Here is a 19,861-nt window from a genome sequence, read left to right as displayed (position 1 = left end):
CACTCTGGTATTCCTGCTCCATACCAAGGTGGCTTCAGTGGCATGAAAAGATGGTTTTGTGCCTGGAAGCCAGGACTGGTATAACGGGGTGTGCTGTCCCTTGAATGCAGCCACCAGGCTCAGCTCTATTCTGTTCCAACTTTCCTAGGGGCTGCGCAGAAATCTGGAGGATGGTGGTGCTGGACCAGGAAGCTGGCTTAGAGGGATAGTACATTCTGTTTCATGTGATTATGAGAATAAGCACCATCTTAGAACAGTGGTAGCAGAGACTTCCTTCTGGTTACAATTTAATCACATTGTGAATACCATTTCGCTATTAACACCTATTTTATAGCTGAATATACAGGGGACATTCGTTAAGTTTCCTCAGACCTTTCCCCAGCAGAATAGTACCTGCACACTCATAAGCACCACAGCGACTGAGCCAATCAGCTCCTCTTTTCAAGGAAACTTACAGTTTTGTTTTTTAATTGGAAACTGAGATTCCATTGCAAGCACATGATGCCAGCAACTGAGGCTTTAAGTAAACATCAAATACAATAACACTCACAATAAAATCTTGCGTTGGCAACACTGTGATTTTATTTTTGTCTGAGTGCTCAGTAACCATGCACAGGTTGCACGCCGGCCGGTCACCATACTAAGTGCTGTATTTAATATCTCATAACAGAGCAAACTGCAGCCACCTTCTTCCATAATACAGAGCTGTGCACAGGCTAGAAAGATGCAACACACCATACCGATTTAAGTGGCTAGGCTGCTGGCATGAGGCAAAGGTACCTTGCTGGCAATACATTATTCAGCCTCTATGACCATTGCCCATATTTAAGATGAAGACAACATCAGTGTTCACTGCAGAAACTTGGTGTATTAAGCTTAGAGATCAAATTCAAACCATGCTTCCTTTTCCTCTTTCTTACATACACTTCCCTGAGAGAGAAAATGTGAACTCATACAATTGCTTTTGGAAACCAGTTTGCTCCTCTAAGCAACTAAATATGCACTCTCCCGTTATTTGTAATAAGATTTACCTTTATAGTAATAATTGCTGTAACCTTTCAGATAAATGCAAGCTTACCCTCTTTACATGCACCTGCTATGGTTGTCATGACAACACTTCTCAAACATGAGGAATCATTCCAGTATTGAAATGATGTCAGCATTCTCAAGATGCATTTTAATGAGCGAGAGCCAAGAGGGGAAATTCGTGGAAGCTTGTCAATTATTTAGCAATGTTTGCCAAGTTAAAACTGAACAAACCACACAGCAGGAGCCACCATCTGAAAAACAACCCTACTGCTAAATGTCAGGAATCAGGAGTGTAAAGAATGCCTAAAATAAGATTGTTCTGGAATGATGGCAGCTGATCCACAGTTAAGGCTGCCATTGAGTTTCCATCATAAACTGAATTTGGTTCCCTCATTCCAAAAACCCTCTTAAAAGTTAGTGCAGTTTCAAAACGGGTACGTTAGATGTGGGGCCAAGTTAGAATTTTACTTTCAGTTTTGAAGTGGATTGGAGTAATGTAGCCTAAAAACAGGTGTTAGGTGTTCAAGGAATCTTTAAATGCTTCTTTTGACATTTCAGTAGGAGTTGAGGATGATTCTGTTTTGCAGTATCAGTCCCTAATTCAGGACACAGTCTAACAGCCATTGTTGTTATAATGTTGTGCCCCAGAGGTGGCTAGTCAGCAACCAGGATTGAAACTACAATTCCGCAAAGAATGAGCCTATATTGCCCGAGCTAAAAAACTCTGTTAGCCAGGGCTGCAGGAACCTCCCGTTTATGGCCCAGCCACCATCAGACCAGGATAGTTCATATTCTATGCTGACGTGCTCAGGTCAGGAAAGGAAGAATGAGTCAAAAATAGTTTCTATGTATCATATTTTTAAATACTTGGTAGGAAAACCAGATCCTTGCCTTACTAGATTTGAATATATTAGTTAGTGCTCTGGTGGAGTTATACCGCCCAAGATTTTCAAAAGTGACTGCTGATTTTGGGTGATTTAGTTTTTGGTAGCCTAAACAGAAACACCTTCAAAGAGACTGATTTTCAGAAGTACCAGGCAGGGCCGGTGCTTCCATTGAGGTGAACTAGGCAATCACCTAGGGCGCCAGGATTTTCGGAAGGCGGCATTGGGGGGGGGGGGCGGCAGCCAGCTCCGGTGGACCTGCCGCAGTTGTGCCTGCGGAGGGTCCGTTGGTCCGTGGCTCCGGTGGAGCTGCCGCAGGGTCTGTGGACGGTCCGCTAGTCTCGCGTGGCTCCAGTGGACCTCCCACAGGCACGGCTGCAGCAGCTCCACCAGAGCCGCGGACCAACGGACCCTTTGCAGAAATGGCTGCGACAGCTCCACCGGAGCTGCGGGAGTGGCGCGCGGGGCGGCGAAATGGCCGTGCACCTATGGCGCAAAAAACTCTAGCGCTGGTCCTGGTACCAGGGCCCTCCCCTCAGCGACTAAGTGCACTTTAAGCTGTTTGTGAATTCCAAAAGCACTGGTCACTTCTGAGAACTTAAGTCAGGGTATATATTTTTATCCACTTGAAACATGTAATAACAATCCTATAGGAAGAAACCACCTGGTTCTGTACAGTGAGAGGTGCTAAGGAAAACCACTTTGAATCAGCCACAGACTGATGTATGCTAAAGCGACGCAGTTGGGACTGCGGCCTCTCATGAAGTCCAGAGAGCTGGACTTCAACTTGTCTCTGCCAGGAAGGAAACCACAGGCATGATGGATGAGCAGAGGTCAGCCAATCAGGAATTGGGGGAGAGAGAAAGGAGCAGACATGGAAGGCAACTGCTATCCTTGCTTTCCCATGTAACTACGGCATCTTGCTCTCTCATGATGCTTAACTCAGCCTCACAGCTGTCGAACCAACAGCCAAGCACATGACTTATTTTATTTCTTGGATTATCTTTATGTGGTCTCATTTTTTTCAATTAAACCTTATGTGATGAAAATGTAACTACCATATTATTGGGGTTTGCTGACTATCTGAGAGCTGCACAGGCTTCCTATATATACACACACCCCTGAAGATGAAGGAGGCTCTGCCTTTGGTAAAACAAGAATTAGGAGGAGTTAATTAGGTCTGAGTCACCAAAATAAGCAGAAGAGGATTTAAAAAGGACAGCAGTCTCTACCCATGCCAGGGCCATTCCTGGTGGGCAGGGGTCCAGGCAGCTGTAAAGGAAATCCTCTCATCTTGGGCCCTGGAACCGCCACATCCCTAAGTGAGCTTACACAAAGTTTGACCTCTTCTCGATAAAACATACATACAATCTGTGATTATAGCAACTTCTGGGTCCTGCGGTCCAACCCTTAGCTGATGTAACTCCCCTGAAGTCAGTGGAGTTCCACCAGCAGAGAGATTGACCCTTAACTGAAAAAACAATAGTTCTGAATAGAGATTGAACCACCAATTAGTCTATTTTATACTTCCAAACCCAGTTACCTCCTGGGCACTTGTCGGTAATGCAGACTGGTGTCCATGTCATCCCTTATGTAAGTGAGCTATGTAAGCAAGTTAGCTTTTTCAAGTGCAAGGTACTTTGCACTGAAAATGTGCAAACCACTGTCCAATGTAATCACAATGGGGTGCCATACTAGTTCATATTGTCTCCACTAAATGCAAACAATTATATCACACACAGCACCACTTGTGCAAGACACTAAACCTGTCATTCCCAATAAGCCCAGCAACTATTTCCACTTTGTAAACTGGCTTAACGTACGAAAAGAAAAATTCCAGGAGGATTAGGCTGAAATCCATGAAAACCAAAACACACAATGCACTGCTCAAAATCAGCACATTGTCCACAAATTCAGGGAGAAACATCAATATTGCATGTGCAAATTCATTTTAGTAGCTACATATATTACAAGCGAGAAATGCCAATGTTTTCTCCAAATAAAAGATCCTTCATCTCAGTGAAGTCAGAATCTTGCCATTCACTAGTGCTTTCCACAAAGCAGCCCACCACCTTCCATTATTAGACTATAACAACAATACTTAAAGCACACATGAGGAGACTATGACTTTGTCTTCCTCTCGTCCACTTCTGTGACCCAAAACCCCTCAGTGACAACTGGGAAGGGGGGGTATCACAGGAATGATTCTGGCATGTACATTCTGGTTCATCAAAGAATGTCATGTGAGGTCTTAAATGAGAGCCAAGGTTACACTGGTCATTAATATCATTGTGAAATGTATGTATAGATGCTATGTAAAGAGTAGGTTCAAAATAAGTTCTTAAGGGCTGTATTAAGACAGAGTTGACAAACTGGTCCTCCGTCAGACAAAATAAATTTATTTACTTGTCTCCCTATTGGGATGTAAATTAAACATTGTAAGGGAACAAAATGGATATTGTTTTACACACAGTCAGAGAGATGTGAAGTGAACAGGGGAGCAGTGTACCGAAAAAAAACAAGCAATGAGGGGCTATCCTGTTTCTGAGCAGAGAAAATGAAACTTTGGGGGTATAAGTAGAAGGCAAGAAGATGGCCTCTTATCTTGCCCCTAGGAAGTAAATGGGCAGTGCATTTATAGTCATGAAAACAAGATCTCAGCCAGCCTTGGTTGAAATGCCATGGAGGACTTTGGGGGAGGGGGAGATAAACTGCTTTAGACAGGAGGTTAGCCTGTTAAGTTTAGTCTCTAGAAAGTATTTTATGATTTTGTTTTATATGTAGCCTGTTGTTTCCATTACCCTTATTTACTCTTTCTTGAATCTTTGATAACAAAAGTACCCTTACTTTCACTATAAATGTATCTCAATGCTGTGTTATGAAGCCAGGCGCTGATCCTGAGCTGAATCATCCAAGCTGATGTGTGCACTGTTCCTGTGGGGACAGCAGACCTTGTATTTCTGTGAGTGTCTGTGGGGAAGGTGCTGGACACAACAGGGGAATGCTTTGAAGGGCCTCGGAGACTGGGGTTCACCTATTGTTAACCTGCAAGGCAAGGTAAGAGCTGGCAGAGCCCAGATGAGACTGCTTGGGTGACTTACAGGCTGGTAGTGCTCGGGAACTGACACCGTGCTAAGCGGAAACAAGCCTCCCTCACACTGGAGGCAGGGGAGTAACCAATGTCTCACAGTTCTGGGTATCCTGAGAGAGTGTCATGGCTTCAATAGCTGGCTAGCAGGGTTCTTCTCTTGGCACAAGCACATTCAGGGTTTGAACCCTGCTAATGGTATAAGCTACAGATCATTATGGCTCAGATGCTGCAGAACAAGTAAGCATGTGGTTATGACAATCCATAATCAGCAAATCACCTATGCACATACTTAGCTTTCAGATTATATTTGTCTTGGAAAGGGAAGAATTTTGATTGGGCCAGAGGGATGGATCACCCAACTGACCAAGGGAAGAGTGTCTCCAGAGGAGGGGAACTGAGGTAGCCATCACGCACTTGACAGAGTGGTAAACCAGTCCCACTATCAATGCCCCAGTCCTGACTGAGGTCTTTGGGCACTAACACGATAATAAATAATAATATTACTATTAGTGAGACTATTGTTTTTTACTGAAGAAGTGCAAGCAACGGACTTGAGCACTTGGAAGTAAGAGTCCTCCAGCTATCCTGTTTTATGTTTTCCCTGCCCAAGAGAAAACATGCATTTTCAGTCTAGTTTACTTTTATTTCAGATTAAGAAAACACCAAATATAAAGTCCTCAAGAGACAGTGTACACACACGCACTCACTCTAACGTTCTGCATACAGACTGATGTACAAAATGGCACCTGCTTCTGCCACAAACTCAGGGTTACTTCTGCATATGAAAGTGAAGCATACAGAAAACAGAAGGATGTCTTCTCTCAGTGCCCAAGTGACATATGCCACCCGCTGGGTTACTGCTGATGTTAACAGACTCTGATTTGTCACAAGGATGCCTTTATTGTCATTCTGAAGCTGCAACTCCTTGAAATGTAAGTAAGTTGCTGGCGAGATGGTATCAAACACAGTTATATTGACTAAACTTAAGTTACTGTCTAGAGAGTTAATTACTGGTCCAGATTCACTTCAAAGTTCTCCTAGAAATTGACCCCAAATTAGGTATATCAGAGTCCTGCCTTATTTTTGCAAGACATAAAAATTCTCTGAATGCTGAGATGCAACATGTTCTCATCTGACAGGACTGACACATCAAGGACAATCTTTTCTGAGAATCACTTGTCATCCAGGCCTGCAGTGAATTAAAGCCTCTGAACAAAAAATATTCTTTTTCTGAATGTCACAAACGATGCTTCATGAAGACAAAAGAGCTATATCGTCAAACAGTTATAATGGAGATAAACAAAAAATCTCTTGCAAAGTGCAAGCAGCACGCTCTAAAGGTGTGGTTAGGCATCAGAACCTTGTGAAAGTATTGAGGGTTTGATGTAGGTAGCAAAAAATGGCAAAAGAAGTGAAAACATGACTTTAAAAATGACCTGAGATTCATTCTACTGTCTTGCCTTTTTCACATCACTTCATTAATTAATCAATTCTCCCAATTAAAAGATTTTGGGAGCATGGAATTGCCCCATTTTTTCCTGTGAAAAATAATTTTCGCTAGCATAAGGAGAGACTTTCATGCACAGTTGAACTTGAGATCCTTTGTTCTGTATTATGAAAATGGGGGAAGTGTGAATTGGCATTTTCACAATAGCTGCAACACCATGCCTACACTGAGATTGGGGAGAAAGACATCCCCTATTCCAGTGTAGCTCCACCAGCAGTAATGAGGGAAGTAACACACCAGTCTCTGGAACTTTACTGCTGAGTTTTCTGACCGCTCAGAGAAGATCAAAACACCACTGTGGTGAAAACACTGATGTTGGGTCAACAGTTGCTCTACTGGCCCTGCAGCAACAGCAGGACAGTCATAAAAAAACCTCGGCTTTTGATGCTGTATTGAAGCAAGAACAGGCATAGCTGTCAAGTGAGTGGGGACTAGAAGACTTGGATCTGACTATAGCAGAGTTCTGCGGAAATTCTGATCTGGTGCTATGTGCCTTGAGGCCATCTCTACCTTTCAGTAAGGTCGGGTCTATACTTAAAATTTAGATCAACCCAGCTATGTCACTCAAGCTTGGGAAAGATTTTGCAACCTGTGCAACATAGTTAGGTCCACCTACTCCCTGGTGTAGACATGGCTAGATTGATGGAAGAATTCCATCACTCTAGCTACCGCCTCTTGGAGAGGTGGATTAACTACATTGACAGAAAACCCCCATACACTGATGGAGGAAGTGGCTGTGCTATCGCAGCACTGCGTCTATAGCTGTCCCACTGTAGCGCAGACACACTCTGTGAGCAAGTGAATCTTAAGACCTGCCAGTCTCAGGCCTCCTGAAAGTTAAATATCTTTTGGCTTCTTGCTTTACTGTAAGAAAGTGGGACTCTCCAGAGAGTTACAACATGGTGCTGCAAGGAGAAGAGACGTGCCCGTTGTACCGCTCATTTGAATCACCTCAGTCTCCTGCGAGCTGCCCCAGGTCACTTCTGGCCGCCCAGAAGGGAAGTCTCATTTCCTGCTCATAGGGATGTTTGCTGAGATCATTCTGAGACTGCACATAAAGCTTCCAGCCCAGTGACCCAGCTGTTCTGTAAGTGCAAAACATTCCTGCCTGTGGGAGGCAGTAGGCCTCACAACAAGAGCTCAGTTAAGTGGTGGAGCTGGTAAGAAATGGTCCTGCCCAGTCCTGGAATGGGGAAAAAACAAGGGCTAGCTTGTGAGTGTTACAGGTTGGAGGGATGAGCAAGAAGCTGTTCCCCCACAAAATGAGGCTGGGTTACTGGGAGGAAGCAATGCTCTGATGTGCCCCGTGAGCAGGCAGCAGACCAATCCACCAGGTAATAGCAGCTTCTGAGATACAATCTGCCTGGTGCTCTGCCTGGGGCAGCACAGCTGTGCAACACCTCCTGTGTAGGGCTGCGGCTTTCCAGAACTCTTCTAGCCCTTTCACTAAGCTCCTGTGCATGCACTCCCTTCAACGCCCATGAGTCTAACAAGTGAGGAGCTGGAATAAATACCACAAAGGAAGCAGCATGGGGGCTGATTTCCTTTACTCCTTCTTTGGGCTCCTCATTGTTTAAATTATGCCAGCACAAACTCCCTCATTCAGGAGCAGACTGGGCAAAAGTTGATCTAGAGAACTCTAATAGTGCAAGGAAGTCCATAAGCGTGCAAGGCAAACCTGCTTACACCACCCACCTATCCACTCTGAATCTGACCTCCTGACAACAGTGCTACCCCTGGTTTTTGGCATAAACTTCATACTGCATAGACTGTCTAACATGGCTTTCAAACACTACGGAATGACAAGAACAAATATTTTTCGCATACTATTTACAAGCTGCACCACTAAAAAATGCATTTGACAATGTTCTATAAAGAGCAAAACATAAGTGACTGCATTTATGCCTGACATGGTACTAAATAACCTGAAATAAAGATTAGATTGGCAAATACCATGGATTAGACTAACAGCCAGCAGGCATTATAGCATCTCATGAAAAGCCTTTTCCCCTGAAGTTACAAACGTATCCCGGCAACCTGCTTTCCTGGTCTCTCATAAAGTATTTCATAGCTGTTTGCTTTACAGCTGCAGAGCGTTACCACGAACAAGGAGGCAGCAGACCAATACGACAGGGTTTTTTTTGCTGTCAGGTAGATCTTAGGTCGAAGTACCAGCGCACAGTCTATCTCCAGAAGTACTGCTGAAGCAGTGTGTCTGACATAGTTTATATTTACTGTGGAATAAATGAAACAATCCCAAGTGTTTGCAGTGTAGTTGTAGCCATGTAGGTCTCAGGATATTAGAGAGACAAGGTGGATGAGGTAATGATCTGTTATTGGAGCAACCACAGTGCGGCTTGAAAGCTTCTCTCTCCCACCACCAGGAGACGGTCCAATAACAGAGCATTCCCTCACTCACTTCGTCTCTCTACTATCAAAAAATGAACATATGAAACCTGAACTAAAACTCTGTCTTTGTTAAAGACACTGGCCCATTAAGCTTCCCAGCAACAGGATGCTAAAACATGTTCACAGGCAGAAAGTAAACAACAAGTGTGTGTTAATGGTGAATTTTTGACCAAAGGTGGTTCTTTGCGCAGTGGGGTCTGGTTCTGAGGCACACAGGAAATCAAACCTGCTACTCCAATGACAGAAGAAAAAAACATCAACTTCTCCCTTCAGTTACCAAGGAGACTATTTAACCAGAGCTAAACAAAGAGGACTTGACTGGCTGCCAGTAACGTGAATGTGGAAAACCACCCCAGTGCTTTGTGACATGTTTTTTATTTGAGTGATGAGGAGGGGAAAGAGAAGCTCCCTTCCAACCACATGTTCTTAGCCACTGCAGCATGACAATAACACTCACCACTTCTTTAGTAAAACCAGACAGATTCAAAGAAAGGGAAAGCCTCCCAAGTCAGACTAGGCATGTCCATGGGACTCGCACTCCTAAATCCATGGCTCGTTGTAGAAACCCAACCCAGAATCTCCCATTACTCCTCTGGTAGCTGATTATTACACGAAGACCTCAAGTGATAGGAAGTCTAAAGAACAAACCTGGTGCAAACAACGGGCCCTTTTGTTCCACCTGCAAAGCAGCCAGCAGGAATATGTTTAAACCAATCCCAATGGCAGGGAACTGACAAAAACAGGCTAGGCTGGGCTCCCCAATATGCAGGTAGCAGGTGTGCTGGCAAGCGTGACCGCTGTTCACAAAAGGTACGACAGCATCAGAAAGGATGTGGGCTACCCAGAGAGCAGAGTGAGCATGTTTACAGGATATCTGCTGTGTCCTCCGGGCTGCCACACATCCTCTGCATAATGCACTGCTGTGCCCAAGACAGCAGCATTATAGCAGGTACTATTGGTAATGTAGACAAGGGGTCTGAGAATAAATGGAGGGTCAGCACTGGCCAGCAAGACCCTCACAGCCAGGACGTGTATGTGATTGTGGGGATTCCCACACAGACCCTGTGTGCCTCAGTGATCTACCCAGCATTGGAAATAAGTCAGGTATAGAGCTGTGGCCACCTCAAAGCAGTCAGCAGGGATCTCCTCCTGAGAGCTGCATGGCTGGAGTGTTGTAGTAGTGAGTGAGCAGGATTTGGAGGTATTAGAAACATAATGGACAGGAGAGACACAGAGGGATCCCACTGATCCAGTGATGCTGAGTACAGCAGGATAGCCATGTGCCACTACCCCACCACTGTCTCCATAGCAATGCCTGGGTGCACACTGCATGTGCATCACAACCCTGAGATCCTTTGTTTCCCGAGGCTTTTGAGCAGGAGGTGGATTAAGCACAGGGTACGTAAATTCAGGGCAGATGGATTATTATTAGTTCTGACAAGAAGAGTTCATTACTAATTTGTCCACATTTTATTGTATGTGCCTCTACAGAGAATATTCCTGCTCTTTTTAAAAACACTGGAATAAATAAATCCTTCCAATGGAGTCCTCCGGTTTCAGCCCCAAATAAGGCAATCATTACAGCAAAGGTCATCGTTCGGTGCTCTTAGTGTATGCCAATCTTTTGTTTACAAAGGTCATCAGAGGAGACTTCTCTGCCGAAAATGAGCTAAATCTAGTTAGCTCCACTGCTAACAGAGGATCTCCCTTTGTGGTCAGCTCAGCGGCATTAGTCTCTATAAGCACTGAAGATCAATTGATGTATAAAATCCCAGCTCCAAGATCATATCTAGACCTGCAGAGAGCCACACACACTGGACAGTTCTGGCTCAGCATCAGCCTACCAGGAATATCCATGGCACTGTTCCAGAGAGGAAGCTGCATTTGTTTACTCGAGACAGTGCTCATCAGGAGATGCACTCCTCACCAGGAACACACGCTAAGGATCACGGGGCATTAACATCTCTAATTCCACCTGGAGGCCTACATTTTCCAAAATGATTCTGAGTGCCTCAGTTTGAGGCATCTTTAAGGGCCTGACTTTCAGAGGCCAGGTGCTCAGGAATTTCTGCCAATCAGGACCCTTGAAGGTGTCTCAAGTTGCATATCCAAAAGCACTGTTTCAGTTGAGGATAACTTCGACACACTCTAACTATGCAGGGTGAATTTTTCTATGCCGAGTGTCTACCTCAGGCTGATTTTTTTTCTGGAAAGGTTTCAGCTAAAATGGTCCAGACATTTCTGAAAATAAGCTTAGGGAACAATATGCTGTTTTGCCCATGTTAAAAAAAATTGCTTCCAACATTTCATTGGGAAGCTGCAGTGCCTTGATGCTTCGGAGCAGGGATTGAAATTTGGCATCATCCCTGTGAAAATATGAAAATCCCTCGTGCCAGGGATGTGCCTTGTGCTAACCTTGTGAAAATATGCCCAAGCATGAGCCTTGGAAAATCTCAATTTACACATGCTCAGTAAACATGAGCTTGGCAGATAAATTTCTCCAAAGATTCCAGCTCCACTGAACATGCTCCATCCCCTCACAGTTCCTACATGAGATCAGATTGCCCATGCACCACCATCGCTGAGCAAGCTCCAGGCCGGGATGCAGAGGCTGAGCCGTGGTCTACACTACAAACGTAGGTTGGTATAACTATGTCACCCGGGGGTATGGAAAAGCCACACCTCGAGTGATGAAGTTACACTGACCAGACTCCCAGGGTAGACAACACTATGTTGATGGGAGGGCTTATCATAGAAGATAAGGTCTCTTCCAACCCGAAGGAGGTCATCTAGTCCAACCCCCTGCTCAAAGCAGGACCAACACCAACTAAATCATCCCAGCCAGGGCTTTGTCAAGCCGGCCCTTAAAAACCATTAAGGATGGAGATTTCACCACCTCCCATTCCAGTGCTTCACCACCTTCCTAGTGAAACAGTGTTTCCTAATATCCAGCCCAGATCTCTCACACTTAAAATTGAGAACATTGCTTCTTGTTCTGTCATCTGTCACCACTGAGAACAGCCTAGCTCCATCCTCTTTGGAGCCCCCCTTCAGGTAGTTGAAGGTTGATGCAAATCCCCCTCACTCTTCTCTTCTGCAGACTAACAAACCCATTCCTCAGCTCTCCTCGTAGTCATGTGCCCAAGCCCCCTGACCATTTTCATTGCCCTCTGCGACTCTCTCCAATTTGTCCACATCCTCTCTTGTGTGGGCCCAAACTGCACACAATATTCAGATGTGGTACCAGTGCCAAGTTAGAAGGAATAATCACTTCCTCAATCGCTGCAATCTCCTACTAATGCAGCCCAAATTCCCATTCAGCCCTTCTTGGAAACAAGGCGCACTCGCTTGACCATCCATATCCAGCTTCTCATCCACTGTAATCCCCAGGTCCTTTTCTGCAGAACTGCTGCCTAGCCAGTCAGTCCCCAGCCTGTAGCGGTGCATGGGATTCTTCCTTCCTAAGTGCAGGACTCTGCACTTGTCCTTGTTGAATCTCATCAGATTTCTTTAGCACAATCCTCCAATTTGTGTAGGTCACTCTGAACCCTATCCCTACCCTCCAGTGTATCTACCTCTCCCCCCAGCTTAGTGTCATCCGCGAACTTGCTGAGGGCGTAATCCATCCCAACATTCAGATCATTAATAAAGATGTTGAATAAAACCAGCCCCAGGACCAACCCCTAGGGCACTCCGCTTGATACTAGCTGCTAACTAGACATTGAGCGTTGATCACTACCCATTGAGCCCGACAATCTATCCAGCTTTCTATCCACTTTATAGTCCATTAATCTAATCCATACTTCTTTAACTTGCTGCCAAGAATACTGTGGGAGACCGTATCAAAAGCTTTGCTAAAGTCAAGGTATATCACATCTACCACTTTCCCCATATCCACAGAGCCAGTTATCTCATCAAAGAAGGAAATCAGCTTGGTCAGGCATGACTTGCCCTTGGTGAATCCATCTTGACTGTTCCTGATCACCTTCCTTTCCTCCAAGTGCTTCAGAATTGATTCCTTGTGGAACTTCTCCAGGATTTTTCCAGGGACTGAGACCAGGCTGACCTCAGTCCCCCACTGTACTTTCCCTGATTCTCCTCCTTCCCTTGTTTAAAGATGGGCACTATATTTGCCTTTTTCCAGTCATCCGAGACCTCCCCTGATCGCCACCTACACCGATGGAAGAAGCCCTCCTCTGGCATAGGCAGCATCTTCACTCAGTGCTACAGTGGCACAGCTGCAGCTCTCAGTGCAGAGATGCCCTGAGCAGGATTTTCTCTGCAATTGCTGCTCTGGGCTGGTGTGGCTCAGGGCCCCCGAACTGAGAGCAGAGGCACCATGGAGGAGGAGTAAGCGACCTGACGCGAAGATAGAGGGTGCGGAAGTGGGAGAGGGGAGAAGTGGGAAGCGATGCAGAGTTGGGATGGTAGGGAGGGAGAGGAGCAGAGAGGGGCAGCAGCTCAGGGCAGGGAAGTGGAGACACTAAGAGAAGGAGCTGGAGGTGGGGAGGATAGGAAAGAAGGTGTGGGAACATGGGCAGGTGTACAAGCTGCGGGTCAGACAGAAGCCAAGCAGGGGGAATAGGCAGGAGCTGGGGGGAGGACAGCAGCAAGGGATGGACAGGGCTGGAAAGATGGCCACAGGAACAAGAGGGCCTGGGGAGAGACTGGAGGGACAGGGGCAGAAGGGTCTGTGCCCACTAGAGAACACTCCCCTCCAGAACATGGACTGTAACTTGGGTGTCCTCAGTCCCAACATTAAATGGCTATGAAACTCTCTGGCAACCTGTGTGTCCTCTAGTGGCAGGTCAGCACAGCAGACAGTCTCCACTGCTGCCACATATGCCGTTAGCTCCAGTGGCCGAGGACCATTCTGTGGGTCTGAAGATCCCAGCCTTGCTGACGCTGCGTGTGGGGGGTTAATATACTTTCACCTGATGACATTTTTGTTTTTTCAATGTTTAAGTGACCAAAAAACATAGGAAATTTTACCCCAACCCAACCACTCCACAACAGCCCACCAGCCCACCCTATGGTAAAAGAACATTATTGAGCTTGCAAACTCAAGCACTTAATGCCGGAATGGAAATGCCAGAAATTAGGCTGCCTGTGCATTGTTCTTTAGGTGCACATCATTAGCAGGGGGGCCCAGACAGCTGCAGTCTCTGCTCCTCAAGCATCTAGACTTGGGTGTCAGGAGGGGCTGGGAGAGGAAACACCCCTCCTCCAAGGCAAGACAGGCCCTTTAGCCCTCGTGGGGCCCTGAGGGATGGGGAAAGAGGCCCTCCATGGAAGAAGAGATTTGACGGAACGGGGAAAGAGGCCAATGACCCCCGTGGGCCACAGGGCCTTATGCAAAGGCATGGAAGGCTATGGACAGACGCTCACTGGGCTCCCTTCATTTCAGCCTGCTGGCTTGTCTCTACTGCCCTTCCAGCTTCTCTTGGAGCTCCCAGCTGGAGGGAGGGGAAACGAAACAAGGACACTATCTTCCCCTAGATTTTCCTGGCCCCTCACTGCAGGCTGGGCGGGTGTATCCTTTGCTGTGAGGAGATCGGGGGGGGCGGTCAGACGATGAAGGGTTGTTTCCCTGCCAGCAATGCCATAGAGAGAAATACTGGACTAAAAGAAAAGCTTCATACTGAAATAAATTAATACAACTCCCCATTTTAAGGCTATTAGTCATGGTCAGTCCCCATGCTGTTAATTGCCGTGCGCACATGGGTTTCTGCTAATCGCTGTGAGAATGACAAGCTCTTTAAAACAATATTGGCATCCTTTTTTGTTAGCTCATGCTGTAGGGATGTGATGTGCATGTTAACGAAAAGCTGGAATTAGGACAGACGAGGACTGGACTGACATGTCACACCCACAGGCAGACACACAAAACAACTAGCAAACTCAAGGATGGAGTCAGTAGGTCTCCTCAGAGTCCAGATCCAGGTACTACTGAGTTATACGTGTGACCCACGCTTTATCAGAGTAGCTCTGTGCTTGCAACAGGACACCCTGCAAACATTGCAGCAGCAGGTACTGAACCCCAAAGCTCTGGATGTAAATGCCTGAGCTCTCTCTACTGCTCCAGCTAAAAGAACTGCTGGTGGAAAGCCTCTCCCTGTGCCCCCTGAGCTGTAAGATCTGTTAGCTAAGAGTATGTCTACACTACGGGATTATTCCGATTTTACAGAAAACAGTTTTGTAAAACAGATTGTATAAAGTTGAGTGCACGTGGCCACACGAAGCACATTAATTCGGTAGTGTGCGTCCATGTACCGAGGCTAGTGTCAATTTCTGGAGCGTTGCACTGTGGGTAGCTATCCCATAGTTCCTGCAGTCTCCCCCGCCCACTGGAATTCTGGGTTGAGATCCCAATGCATGATGGTGCAAAAACAGTGTCGCATTTACAGATTCTGGGTAAATGTCGTTATTCAATCCTTCCTCCATGAAAGCAACGGCAGACAATCATTTCACGCCCTTTTTCCCTAGATTGCCCGGGCAGAAGCCATAGCACGGCAATCATGGAGCCTGTTTTGCCTTTTGTCACTGTCACCGTATGTGTACTGGATGCTGCTGACAGAGGTGGTACTGCAATGCTACACAGCAGCATTCATTTGCCTTTGCAAGGTAGTAGAAACTGTTACTATCCGCACTGAACCGTCTGCCATTGTAAGCTGGCGATAAGATGACGGTTATCAATCATTTTGTACTGTTTGCAATTGGAAATTGGCGATGACGTTTATCAATCATTTTGTACCGTCTGCTGCTGTCATGGGTGCTCCTGCCGGCCTCGCTGAGGTCGGCTGGGGGCGCATGGACAAAAATAGGAATGACTCCCCAGGTCATTCCCTTCTTTATGTTTTGTCTAAAAATTAAGTAGTCCTGCTAAATATGGGGCAAGTTATAGATGAGCAGAGAGACAGCCGTCGGTCAGAGCCCCGGATCCCGCAAAATGATGAGCTGCATGCCATTCGAAGGGGTGCCTCGCAACACATCACCGTTGCTTCCTCTCCCAACCCCCGGCTAGCCATGGCAGTGTCCCCCGATTTGTGTGATGAAGTTAAAGAAACTCGATTTTTAGTGAGATAAAATGAGGGGGATGGCAGCTCCGCTGCTATGATAGTCCAGGCAGTACAGAATCTTTTCTTTAGACATGAAAGGGGGGAGCCAATATAGAGCTCACCCTCCAGTTGTATGATGAGGACAGTTACCACGTCGTACCATCTGCTGGGAATGACCGGGAGTCATTCCAATTTTACCCAGCGCCCCGCCGACCTCACGCGAGGCAGCCAGTGAGCACTAACAGGAATGATAGACGGTTTTCCACCATTTTGTACGTCTGCCTAGGAAAAGAAGGGAGGGGAATGCTGCGTTTAGCGCAGCACAAGCACCGCACTCTACCGAGTCATGCTAGGTAGTCTTTCAAAACGGTAGACATATGAAAAAATGCGCAAGGAAACCTTTTTCCCTCTTATTTGCTTTCGAGCGGGGGGGGGGGTTGTATTTGACAACGATATTACACTACCCCGATCTTTGACACGTTTAGGCAGCGTTTGGCATCGGAGCTCAGCAAGAACCAAAATTACTTTTCGGGACTGCTGGGGGGAGGCTGGGAATAGCTTGGAGTCTCGTCTCCCTCCTGCGTCCTCTCTTCCCTTGGAGCGGCAAATTTGATTCTTTGGCTTGCGTCTTACCGCTTGCTTCAACGCTCAGCCTTGTGATCCTGGTGAGGCCTCTTTCTTATCATAGCTCGGGATGATTTTTCAAATGCTTTGTCATATCTCCGTTTCTATAACGGACGTGTTGATTATGACCATGTGCTCCTCCCCTAACTGACCATTGCTTCGCATAGTCTCTATCTACACCCGGGTCATATGGGCTTTTTTGCCTGGATGTGGTGTTGACTGGCTCGCAGCCCGTGCTGATATGTGCTCCACGCTGGGAAACGGACAATGAAAATTCAAAAGGTCGCAGGGCTTTTCCTGTCTACCGCCACTCATCCGAGTTCAATGCTGTCAGAGGGTACAATGGTGCACTGTGGATACCGCCGGAGTCAATACATCGATTTGTGGCCACATTAATTAATGCCGACTGGGCATACGATTTCAGCGCTACTCCTCTCGTCGGGGAGAAGTACAGAAACCGGTTTAAAGAGCCCTTTATATCGATATAAAGGGCCTCGTTGTGTGGATGGGTGTAGCGTTAAATTGGTTTAATGCTGCTAAATTCGGTTTAAATGCGTAGTGTAGACGAGGCCTAAAAGGCTGCAGCCAACTCCTATGTTTTGCATGATACAGCTACTAGAGGGGACAAAGACCTAGACTGAATTAGCTTGGGTTGCAGGTTAGTACAGCCTGAACAAGATTCTGCGTAGCTCCAAAGCTTGTCTCTCTCACCAACCACAAGATATTCCCTCACCCAGCTTGTCTCTCTAGTATTCCGGGACCGACACACCTACAACCCCAGCACACACACTATAAACTACGGTACTATTCTCCTGTCCTCCTACCTGCAGAGTTTTACCATCTCACTGGGAGCACCAGGAAGTTTGAGAGGAACTGAACCCATCTGTCAGTTCATCTCCTCTGCCTCCACATGTCCCCAGCTGTATATACACGCAGCGTGCCTCGGCTTTACATGCACAGGTGCAGACTAGATCCCCTCCTGCCAGCTGCACTGGGTGGGCAGGGAGCGTGCAGGCACATGTGGTCACCATCCGGACTTGAGGCCAAAGTGCATTGAGGCAGCACTTCAGCACATTCTTAAGTTTCACTGTGATTTAAACATGTACTCAACTGCTTTGGCAAATCAGGGCCATGCTGCAATTGGCTTAAGGCAGAAAAGTCCCCTCCAGTGCCTGCCTGAAGTTTAGAAAAAACATGCGGTGAAGATCCTACTACAGCAAGTAATTGTGATGTGTTAGGCACTGATTCAGGAATGCACATAAGCATGTCCTGAAATGCTGTTTTGTACTGGGATGTTTTCCTAAACTGGGACTTTACATGTGTACATTTTGTTATCAGACTGAACTGCTTAGTTCCATATTTTTGAAAGCATAGGGTTTTATTAAATTAGTATTCCATGGTATTTTTACTGCACGTTTCAACTTCAATGTTAACTAACTGGCTTAAGAGGCACCAACCTGAAATCTAGTCAATTTACAAAAAAAGAGTTAAAAGTACAGGAGTTGCTGCTTTTGTGTTTTCTTTTTCTCTATTAACTCTCTCCCGCTGCTGTTTGAAAGACCCATATGAAAAACATTTGCAACTGACTAAGGCCCAGTCTATTCTCCCAAGTTTGTCCACATAACTATGTCTGTCAGAGATGTGAAAAACTACATCCCACCATGGACGTAGCTCTGCCGGCAAACCCCCCCCCCGCCGACATAGCTGCAGTTGCAGCCATGCCAACAGAACAGTGCTTCTGTCAGCACAGCTAACATAGCATAGGGGAGGTGGTGTTACTATGCCGACAGAAAAACTCCTTCAGTTGGCATGAACTGTGCCTATGCTAGGGAGCTCTGCGGGTATAGCTATACTGGTGAAGCATGGAGCGTAGATAGGGCCTAATTAAATGACTGCTCAGGGGAGTTAATGATTTGGCAGAAATTATTCTGAAATTCACAAATGGGGGGGAGATGTGGGAGAAGAGAGACATAATTTTGTCCAATTGCTTTCAGTTCTAGTAATATAAGGTGCTGATGGTACATATTGTTCAAGAATGTCTGACGAAGTGGGTATTCACCCACGAAAGCTTATGCTCTAATACATCTGTTAGTCTTAAAGGTGCCAGAGGACTGTGTTGCTTTTTACAGATCCAACGTAACACGGCTACCCTTCTGATACTTAAGAAAAAAAGTGTGTTCTTAAAAAACAAACAAACATACTAAAGACTATTATCTATTACTAAATCAAGGAAATAAAAACCTAAGTCTAACAGGAGGCAAAACAACAACAAAAAGCATGACAACACTATTAGAAAGCAAAAGACCAAAACAACCACATAGGACACAGAGGCTTCCTTCTGTATTCTGCAGTTATTCCTTTTCAAGACTCATTCATTTTACCTCAAGCACTGGCACGTCATAGTGGTAACAGAGTGAAATCTCTACATGATGCTCTGTTCAAAGAACCAGTTCAGATCACACTATGATGCATTTTCAAAACTTCCAGTGAAAGCCAGAGATCTGCCGAAATTAATCACAACTTATTACCCATAGCTATTATATGATTAAGTGTTATTATCAGCAGGTACATTAACCTCTAGGGCGCCTCCACCTGGCTGCTCTGGGGATTACCCTCTTCCTGGTCTGATGCCCCCTTCTGCCATCCCCTGCTGCCCCTCTCTCCCCCATGACTCGGCCCTCTGGCCAGTTCAATATAGCTCTCCCCTTCCACGGTATCAGAGTCTCTCTATAAGAGCCACTTCAGGCAGTCTTCCCATTTGCTGCCCAGATGATACCATTTTCCTCATGGCCCACCCTCTGCTCTGGGTTTCAGCTCAGGGACCCCCTAATCAGCAACCAAGGTCCGTACCATCTTAACCCTCGCTGCCCTTTCCCTGAACCTGTACTATACCCTCTCTCCTAGGTTGATTTATGTTCTTGTTTCTTTAACATCCAGAGCAGTGAGGGGCAACCTGTGGCCCATCAGGGTAATCCGCTGGTGGGCCCCCAGACGGTTTGTTTACATTGATTGTCCACAGGAACAGCCACCCACAGCTCCCAGTGGCTGCTGTTTGCCGTTCCCGGCCAATGGGAGCTGCAGGAAGCTGTGTGGGCCGCAGGGACTTGCTGGCACCGCTTCCTGCAGTTCCCATTGGCCGGGAATGGCAAACAGTAGCCACTGGGAGCTGTGGGTGGCCGTTCCTGCAGACGGTCAATGTAAACAAACTGTCTGGGAGCCCGCCAGTAGATTATCCTTATGCGACACATGTGGCCAGCAG

The 19,861-nt window shown here is 46.3% G+C and overlaps 1 protein-coding gene across 4 annotated transcripts in view; it reads right to left on the bottom strand.

Moving 5' to 3' along the window:
• Positions 1–19,861, bottom strand: part of SLC8A1 (solute carrier family 8 member A1) — a 324,738-nt gene that overhangs the window by 84,752 nt on the left and 220,125 nt on the right. The window lies entirely within an intron of this gene.

Source organism: Chelonoidis abingdonii, unplaced genomic scaffold (genome assembly GCF_003597395.2).
Source record: "Chelonoidis abingdonii isolate Lonesome George unplaced genomic scaffold, CheloAbing_2.0 scaffold0001, whole genome shotgun sequence".
Lineage (NCBI taxonomy): Eukaryota > Metazoa > Chordata > Testudines > Testudinidae > Chelonoidis > Chelonoidis abingdonii.
The sequence above is the reverse complement of the archived record's forward strand: the minus strand, read 5'-3'. Positions and strand labels throughout refer to the sequence as shown.